Source organism: Platalea leucorodia, assembly GCF_965183815.1.
Source record: "Platalea leucorodia genome assembly, chromosome: W".
NCBI lineage: Eukaryota > Metazoa > Chordata > Aves > Pelecaniformes > Threskiornithidae > Platalea > Platalea leucorodia.
The window spans coordinates 4,132,420-4,142,543 of NC_138859.1; positions in this window are offsets into that span (position 1 = coordinate 4,132,420).

Consider the following 10,124-nt stretch of genomic DNA (forward strand, 5'->3'; position numbering starts at 1 on the left):
ATCTTACCTGCTTCAGCCAAAGCTGTACTTCACCAAAGTGCTTAATATCTCTCTCTGTCTTTCTCAAATTTCTCCCTTCTTCCTATCACCATACAACTTGAGTTTTCATTTTAAGCATTTTCTTCCAGAAAGAAAATAGGTAATTCTCTGCTACCAGCAGGTGGGGACAGGGAATACAAGACATTAGCTCTCCTATAAAGGAGGAAGAAACAAAACAAAGAGGAATTAATTTCATTTCCTCTCCGCAGCAGGTGGAACAAGTCTGTCTGCCTGAATAAAGGGTATGTTCCTATCCTCCCCTCCAGGTAGCCTCTTTTTATGCTTTAGTTTTTTTTCTTTTAGCTGGCAGGACTTCAGTTAATCTCTCCAGAGAAGTAAGCAAATGCAATTTTTTTTGTTTTGTCTTTATAGTGTTTCAAATATCCTACAGCTTCTAATTCTGGGAGAAGACAAGTTTTCCCTTCACAACTACTTACCGAATGTGCTGAAGGGAAGCAAAGAAATAAACAAGTACAGAAATCAAACTTTCATGATTGCCAAGGGTGTGCACTTCCTCAGTGATGTGCTGCGTAAAAGCCACACCTCAAAACAGTTCATCTCTGCAGACAAAAGCTTCTTAAAGATTTAGTAGTGACTATGCATTGAGAAAAAGAACATTGGGACATCTTCAACTTTGTCCCTTTCAGTGAGATTTAACCAAGTCAGAGAGTAATGCACACAGAGAAATGTATACACATGCATAGAAATCAATAATGTAATGATTAAATGACTGCAACGAACCCAAAACAGATTCAAAAAATTCACAAGTTTTTAACTCCCCCTTTCACAACAGATGTGGCTGTAACTCCAGTTATGCTAAAATTCAGAAAGCAAACTACTATATTCTCATTTTCTCCTTTTTTTCTGCTTGAATTTTGTGGCTGTATGGCCTTGCGGATGCTTTTCATGGCCCAGACCCACCCGTTTCGCCAAGGAGGGGAATGGTGAGGCCAGAAGGAAATGCAAGATGTGGCAGTTGTGCTGTGACCTGCTGAGTCACCTGTGGAGCAGGCTGGGCTCGGGTGCCTTTGATTACCCCTAATTGCAGTCTCCTCCTTAGCACTGGGTCTGGTGACACTGGGCTTTGCAGAGGGTAAGTTCTCTGAGAGGATTTTCCCCACAAATTGCTTTTTATATTTACCTTTTCGCCATTTCTGGGACCTAATGATTGTAGTTTTGATAGCTGAAAGCAGGAGGGGAGAAGCTGTAAGCTTCCTGTTGTTGGGGGTGCTCTATGGGGGACAGACTGTCACCCCGGAGCTGGCTCAGAGCAAATCCTGCTTTGCACTTGGTGAAGGGGAAACGGTGTTGCTTTGTGTGTGAAGAAAGTCATAGTTTTAGATAACAGTGATAATGCTTGTCGACTTCCCCACAATGGTTTCGCTCAGTGGGTGCTGGAAGTGGTTTCAATGGCGTGGCTCTTTGGCTTTTCATGGAATCTGTTCCTCGAAGGGATCCTCCTGACTAAATAATGCCTGAAATAAAAAAGGACCCCAGCTCTGATAGCAGGGTTACCTTTATCCTACTTTGAGTTTCATTTGGTTTCACCAGGCTGCCTACACTTATTTCCTTCTTGGAAGGTCGTAGAGGAACCATGAAATTTTCCTGGCCATGTAGTGGAAAAATGCCAATGCAGAATGCTCTTAAATACTAGCCACGGCCATGATAAGCTGTGGGGTGTCTCTCAGTAGTACCTTGGCTCATCTCCAGTCATTTTGCTCCAGTTGCAGTCCTGGTTTAACTCCCCTTGGGTTCACAGTCTCTTCTGCTGGAAGCTGTCTCCTTCCAGAGCAAGCCACCAAGTCCACTTTCAGATTCTCCCCAAATTTCAGTCTGAGGTCTCTTTTCAGTCTGCTTGCAATTAGAACAGCAGGGTATTGGGGTGTTTGGTCAGCAAAGATATAAGCCAAATGTGACATTGGGCTTTGAATTAATTTCAAACATGAATTTGAGCTTTGAAGGCCTTAGAGGGCATATTTTTGCTTCTGTGGTGCGTGTTGTCTGTAAAAGAGCAAAAGGAGAGGCCTGTTTTTGATTTGGGTTTTAGCATAAGACCTAGGAAAATTAGGTAGCATTACGTTCTCTGCACGCTGCTGGGTTTGAGGTAAGCTGAACTCAGGCAACCATCTTGTCTTTCCACCCCCTCCTCCACCCTTTGTGCTGCAAATCACCAGCTGCAAAAGGGGTCTGTTACTTCAGATGTAAGACACCTGGGTATTTGGTACTTGGAGGGAAGCAAGCAGATACACATCTTATGAAGAACAACTTTTTACAAAAAAATTGCCATAACTAAGCAATTATATGTATCTGGGAAGTGAAAATAATGAAGTAGAAGGTTAAGCACTAAGCTGATCCAATGTTATGCGGTTGTTAACTCCAAATATAGCCCGTAAAAGGTTGGTAGCACGTACCTGTCCTTCATCCTCTGCATATGCAGGAGCCAGATACTAATAAACAGGAACTGCCTTTTGTGGAAAGAGGATGATTTAACTCTGTCACTGTACAATATTGATGAAACATCTAAAAGCCTACAGATATCAAAGGAGAGACAGCAGAGAAGGCTTTATTTCCCATATTGATTTGTAATGAAATGGAAACTTAAAAGTCTCTAATGGATCAGCTTCGAAGGCCTCAGTGTTGCTCCCAGATCTGTAGGGAAGGACTTCTGTAGGTATTTTGGCTCTTCTACATGGGCCTAGAGAACTCATGAGGACACGTTTTCTTGTCTTGTTTGCAGCACCACACCCTGAGTAAGGTGCGAAGTCATGTTGCGTTTTCTTACAGTTGTCCACTTCTGTTTCTCTCTACATCAAAATGTTTCGAACAAAGTTGGTAGGTACTTCCCTTTTGGTTAAGTTTCTTGCATTGCACTGAGGTACAGACGGACTCCTGCAGTGGATTTCAGCAGAATGACTTCCCCCCAGTTGTACTGAGGTAGCAAAATAGCCGAAAAATAAAACGCTAAGTAGCGGTGTTGAAGATATAGTTCTGTCCCTACTGGCTTTCTCTGGGAACTCTTAAAAAGTATAATGTGGTGCTGTTCAGTGATACGTGTTTTAGTTTAGCTTCTAAAAGCTGTGGAGCTGTGTTGGCACGATGCTTTGCTCAGACTAATTAGCCCTTCTGCCTGCTAGGTATATTAGCCTGAGCAGAATGGCTTGCTAGTGGGACTAAACTGCTTCCTGTAACAGCAAGGTTTTTAGAACTAGTTCAGGTATCTCTGGACGGTTGTTGCATTATACCATGCGGACGTGACTACCATGACGTAGGGCAAGTTAATTCACCCTTCTGTCCATCTATTTTCCCTTTCACCCTTTGCGTGTTTTGTTCCTGGTCTCATAATGACTTAAACACGTGCTTAACTTTATGCACTGTGCGCAACCCTATCGATGTGCATAAATCTTGTGAGAACAGGGCTTACACATGTGCTTCGGTAAATTTATTCAGTGTATAAACTCAAGCACATGGGTACGTTTTCACAGGATCAGGGCCTCGGATGCAGGGCAGGATGGTCTTTTACTGTGTGCCTGGACAGTGCAATTTATCATAGCAGGGAACAAAACACATACATAAATGAGTGCAAGGTGTCTGCCAGCACAAATCCAGTTGCCTTAAATTGCAAAGGTGGAAGTAATCTTTGAGGATGGGGAGGGGTGGAGGGGAATGAAAAGTTATTAAAAGCAGAAGAGATCTCAAGGAACCCAACTTCGTTTCATTCTTATGAAGAAGCTTTGAATACAATAGGGAAAAAGCATTGGGAGTAATTATCCAAAATGGGTGGCATAAATCCGAGCAGAAAGTAATACATCAGTTTTAAAGCTACTCATTTCAAACTGTGAGTTAGATTTATTTGACCTGCATTTGGGAGCAAATATTAATGAAAGGGCGAAGGCAGCTTATGGCTCTTTCAGTTCTTTCATTTCCCACTAGATGTCTCCGGTGTAAAAACTAATTATGAATGTTCTTGATTTAATTTGGAAAAAAAATTGGATGAAGCTTTTTTTTATTATTTCTTTTAAAGTCTTGTGCTATTGTGCACTGTGCAGCTTAACCCTTGATCTTTCTTCAGTAACTACTTCAGACTCAAGTATGACAAGAGGCCACTTAGAAATGATGCAGTTAATGGAATACTTTTTTTTTTTTTTTTTTTTTAAAAAAAAAAAAAAAAGAATTGTCCAAGTATAATGAGAATCAAATCTTTATTCCCACCAATTCTTTGGCTGGTATCTGTAACACGTAACTTATTTTCCAGCTCTGATGACACATCTTCAGTAGTCTGTGAAACTTCCCTGGTTTTTTGTTTATCAGTGTGTTGGCATGCTGTGTGTGAACTTGGACGTCCTTTTGGAGTTACTCTTTTCAAGAGCAGCAGAAAAAAGTTCTGGGTGAATCTGCAGAAGTGGTTTCTTTTGTTTCACTTACTGTTTGTTAAAATTAATGGGGCTCTACGTAGATACAAGGATCCACCCATGTGGATCTGGCTGCAGAGTTGAGGCTGCATCCTAGAAAAAAGCAGAATTTCTGTTGGCATTTTTCTGTTGCCTGCAGATGAGAAGCCATTGGAGACGCACAAAGCGGGGCAGCACTTTGGGTAGCAGTGGTTTGGTATTGTAGAGTCACTGACCTGTTCACACTTCGTTTAAAACAAGTTTGGTTGATTTTTCTTTCTTTCTTTCTTTCTTTTTTTAAAGCGTGGATCTTGGTACTATCTGCATGGTATTTTTAGCCCACTGCTACCTGCTGAATGTCTAGCTAGAGAGGACTGGACAGTTTAAGTTTGGAACAAGCAAAAAATCCCTCTCCAAAGTTGACTTTTTTTGAGGTGAGGAACAAAATCAAAATGTCAAGCATGGACTAAAGTGTAGTTAGTTCCACTCTTGTAGACCTGCAGTTATGTATTTGCTTTACCATTGTGCATGTCTTTTCCTAGTCCAAGTTGACAGATTGTCAGAGTCTGTGATCAGGTGTGAAATTTGTCCACTGAGTTTGGCCTGTACTGATGATTTCCATTTTTAGGGAAGATCTTCAAGGTGTATTTTGGAAATTTATTGTTGAAACATTTCCGTTAGCACTGATGGTGCTGTTATTACTGGAGCTTCATTGTCCTTTTGTCCATTATTATCTTCAGCCAAAGAAAAATTAGGCCAGTACAAGACACTTCTGGAAAACTTCGTATTTGTTTCCTTCCTGCACTTTTCAGCGTTTAACTACAGGCCTGCTTGACAGCTACAGGTTTGAGCGAGACCACTCCAGCTAACAGTTTGTTCATGTCAGAACCAGGGCTGAAGCTCAGATATTACCAAGGCCCTTGCCAGGCCCTTGCAGGTTGGTGACGGCTCCTCAAATGCAATGTAGGGATGTACAAATTCAACAGCTGTTTTATTGTCCTTTCCAGTCCCCTCTTATACTCGGCTATGTTCTCCCAGGATAGACATGCCATTAAACACAGTGTAATCACTGGCACAGCAGGTGTATTGAGATACAGACATCTAGCAATGTTTTAAATAAAAGGCATGAGTAATAATAATAATATAAAAAAGCAAACAAAAAAACCCACTGCCAGTCACCATAAGAAAAGGTATCCACTGGGAAATTAATAATTGCCCTCTGTGGACTACATAGCATATGCTGGCTGCATCCTGCTGCCATTTTCATTTAAAAACATTGAAGTTAAGTTATAGCATTATAAGGAAACACACTTCAAAACCTATGCTTAAAGGTACAAAGGCGACAACAATCTAAGCTGAAATGTCTTCATAGCTATTATGTAAGACTTATGATGGATAGCAGGAAGAAAGTGAACAAACGATTCTTCTCCCCGAAGAACCACAAATAATTTTTCTCCAATTAATGACAATGAACCACAAACAAACATTTCAAAAGAGCTGATGACATTTTTCTGATCACTTTATTTTACTCTGCTGTTCATATTACTGGGTGCTGGGACGCAATTTGTAGCGAATGAGTGTTCTGTGGTCAGTTCTGTGTTAAACATCTCAAAGATAATTTCCCAAAACGGTCAGGAAAAAAAATTGCTGTCCCATCTAATTCCATACTCCTAAATTTCATCTCTCTGAATTTAAGCCATGTAATATTTGTGAGCAGTTGACTTCATTGAATATGCTGGAAAAGATATTTCAAACTTCTTAGGCATTTTTCCATTTGTTTTCTTGGTCTTCAAAATCTGGCTGCCTAAATGGGAACGGAGTTCCTAAACAATCTAGTCTTTCCCCTTCAATGGCTTCGCTACCATTTGCTTGTGCAAATATGTAATGAGGAAAGGTGATTGCTTCCAATCCACCTCCCCCTTCACTCCAGAAATCAAAGGCTTCGTAATTCAGTGAAGCACCTAGGCATGTGGTTACATTCATGTGGTGGTAAGACCAACCTGATGTATCCTACCTCTTGGCAACGCTTCCTAGCTTGAACTCGGAACTGTACTGGCATATGGTCTGTTTGAAGCATAGGCAAAGCGAGCTCGTATCTGCTTGTGAAAGGCATAATCTCAGCTATATGAAGTGTGTGGAGTACAGATTACACCGTGCAATTACGGCTGAATCAGAAGCAATGTATCCGTGATTTATAGCCAGCACGGATACTCCACTCGCAGGACGGACCTGTTACATGATGAAACTTTGGGTGGCTCTTCCAGCACGTGTGGTGCTAGCTGGGACATTCCTGTACAGCGCTTTGTTAAAACAGTATAGATGTACACTATGCAGCTTTGTTTTCAACTACTGTGGAGGGTGGTACTGATTAAATAGCACACAGTCAGCCTAAAACACCACCAGCAGGGACCTGTCCTTCTTTTGCTTTCTTTCTTAAGCTTACATATTTCTTTCTTTCACTTCTCTTTCTTATACTAATTTACTGTATTGTATTTCAAATTGAACCCTGTTCTTCAGTCTGGCCTTTCAGAGTCACGGCGAGGTAGTCGCAGGTCTCAACGCTTGCACAGTATGCTGCTGGGAAACCAGAGGACTCTCTATGCATCTGTTCTCTCTATAGCACCTCACAGAATCCCCAGGCTTGACGGGAGTCTGTGGGCACTATTATAATTAGATAATAGAATAATTTCATATGCAATTGAAAGTGCTGCAGGGAAAGAAGAAGGGTGTTTGGGAAAGTAGATTGTAATTACTTGAGCTGGAATTTGGCCAGGATACAGAGGTTAGTCTTGCGAAAAGTACCGAGGGACCTTCAATGAACACAACTAGTTAGGATCTCAGTTAGACTTCTGATTTAAAAGATGCAGCCCTCACAGCCTGGTGCCCCCACAGTGTACTCGTTCAGGACTGAACAGAGCTACCAGAAAAAGCCACAAGCAATTTTCCATGATAAAGGTAAAAAGGAAATAGAGGTGACTGGGAATGATTTTTATTCTGCCCCAAATTGTCCTTGGCATTTTCTCCAATGCTTTCCACATGAAACAAAAAATTTGATTCACTGGAAAATGGTGTGGAGAGGGAAGCACATTTCTGCTGAAGGGAGCTGAAATTTTAAGTCTAGTGGCTAAAGTGATTGTATGGTCACGTGAGAGACCTCAAAAAATTGGAATTTGACACCATTTTCGGTGGAAGATGAGCACAAGCCCTGTGTGACCTAATAGAAAATCCCAGCCTAAAATTTGAGCCTTAATCAGACTGAGCAGTCCAGTAAAGTTCAGTTTTCAGTCTTGGAGAAGATGCTGGTGTCAGTAAGGGAGACTCTGACTTTTACTCTCTAAAAAGGACCCTTCTTATTTTCATCTTTACTGCTAGTCAGAAAGATATATACTCTCCAAATAATAGCAGTTTCCTTGTGCTGGAGTTATAGTGGCTTTGTGATACAATAAACAGCACCCTGTCATAAGTCTTGTATAAAAAATGGCCTGACATTTCTTTAAAAGTAAAGAGAAACACTACTGCAGTGATGACCTCTGTGCAAGGTCACAGATGTTTTGCATGGTGGGGGAAACTATGGTTACATACTTATGCACTAGGATATATTGCTTACTTTTCACAAAGCGTTTTCCTGAGAAATTACAGTACATTAAAAAACGTTGGGTGAGCTCCACTCAGCCTTTTAGTGCTCATTTTTTAAATGATACAAAACAGAATAAATATGGCAGGGTGGGTTGCTAACTTTTTGTTTCCCCTTCCTTTCACTCACTTTGCACTTTTAAAAAAAAGTCTTAAATGCCTAACTGTCCAAATTGGATGGAATTTTGAAGAATAACAATGGAGCAGGTCTTGAGAAGGTTTGTAATTCAGCATAAGTTTGGAGAACTGCCTAAACGTTTGGATATTTATCAGGACATCTGCAGAAATTGAATTGGAGATCTTGCCACAGCGGTTTACTTACTAGATTTCTTGTACTTCCCAGCAGGTAGGAAGTCAACTGGTGGAACTCAACTACCACCGTCCACTGCTGAAGTGCTCTTTGGCGTGTGCAAATCCTGGGTAAAAAGTTTCAGGTTTATATCCTGCAGTGGTGTAAATGGAGCTACCTGATTAGAGAGGGCTATTTCATTTGATGCTGATGGATTCAGTTGCGCATTTGACCCCTGTATGTACGTATATTGAATGCATCATCAACGAGGAACTCGCTAGGGTCACCAAAAAACATTTCCCTTAGGACATTTTACTTTACCGGTCCATTCCCTTGAGATGTCGTGCATCTGGGTTCCTGCTCCTGTGTCAGCTTAGACTGAGGGTAACAGAACTCCCTCAGCTCTGGGGGAATGGTGAAAACCTTGCTGATTTACCAACTGAAAATGTTCCTGGACACTTAAATCACATGGAAATAAGCATGCCAGGAATCCAGTCCATTCTGGCAAAGTAAGGATGCTGGCTGATGAATTTACGTTGAAATAGCTGTCACAACTCCCTTTTCAAACTGTCTAATCTTAGGTATTAGGGTAATCCAAAATCAGTGCCCGTTTATCTTAATACTGTGAGCTAACTACGTCAGTTCAACAGCTGCTCTGTGAATATTTGGAGACTTCTACAGTAAAACCAAGAACTAGATCTGAGGTCAGGAGCCCTCTTCAGAAGTTAGAGCCTAGGTTGCCCCACAAATAGTACCAGCTGAAAGAGAAATGAGTATGAATGAAGATTTTAGTTATTTGTCCAGGTTTCTGCAGCAAGTTCATCTGAGCTATTAGCTCAAGTTTCTCCATGCAACACATTCAACTGCAGTACAGCAAGGCCATTTTTCTGTTTCCAGTTCTACAGTTGGCTTCTTCAGGGTAGTTCACTGCCTCTTAATGAGTCTGCATTTGAAGAAGAACAGTGTAATTTTGTCCAATAAGAAGCATTTCTTCCCCAAACAGCTTAGCACCTCAAGAAATGCTATGAAGGACACAGGCAACACAAAGAATGTTGTATTTCTTTTTTTCCTAAGATCATACAGCAAAGCCAAGAAAAGAACACAGTTCCATAGACTTCTGCTCTGGTGTTTTATCTGTTGGACCAGGCTTTTTCAGATGCTTTCAGCTAGTTGAAAGACCAGGTAGCAAAGGAAGGTGAATAAAAACCAGATTCTGCTGAATAGCATGTTCTTTGGTGCGTACTCCCTTTGAACCTGATGGCATATTTGCAGAGTAGGGCACTAAGGTAAGTGAGGATGTTCTTGTGTAAGCCACTTTGAGGCTTGATTCTGGTCCAGCAATGAGCAAGGAGTAATCACTGTTCTCTGAATCTGTCCCACTGTATACTCAGAACTGTTTCTAATTTGTTTTGCAGTCAGATGACGTAGAAATTTTAGTTACCTTGTGGGACTGGTAAAGCACATAACCCAAAACTTAATTTGTCACAATTTAACGGTGTGATGCCCTTCCTAGTAGGGTAGAAAATTGTCATCTCCGTTGCCTGGGGACATAATATAATGGGGAAACATTTTCCCCACTCCTTAAATACTGTCCATTGGACATCAATTTACTTAACTGACATTCTGTTTAAAGAACAAACAGTGTTAAACATCAATATGCTTATTCTCAGAGATCTGTGGGTGTTCGATATTTGGCTAATAAGTAGTGGTGGTGATCTGGTCATTTGAAATGAAGATTTTGCGTTAAATGATATTGTATTGGGCATTCCCAGCAT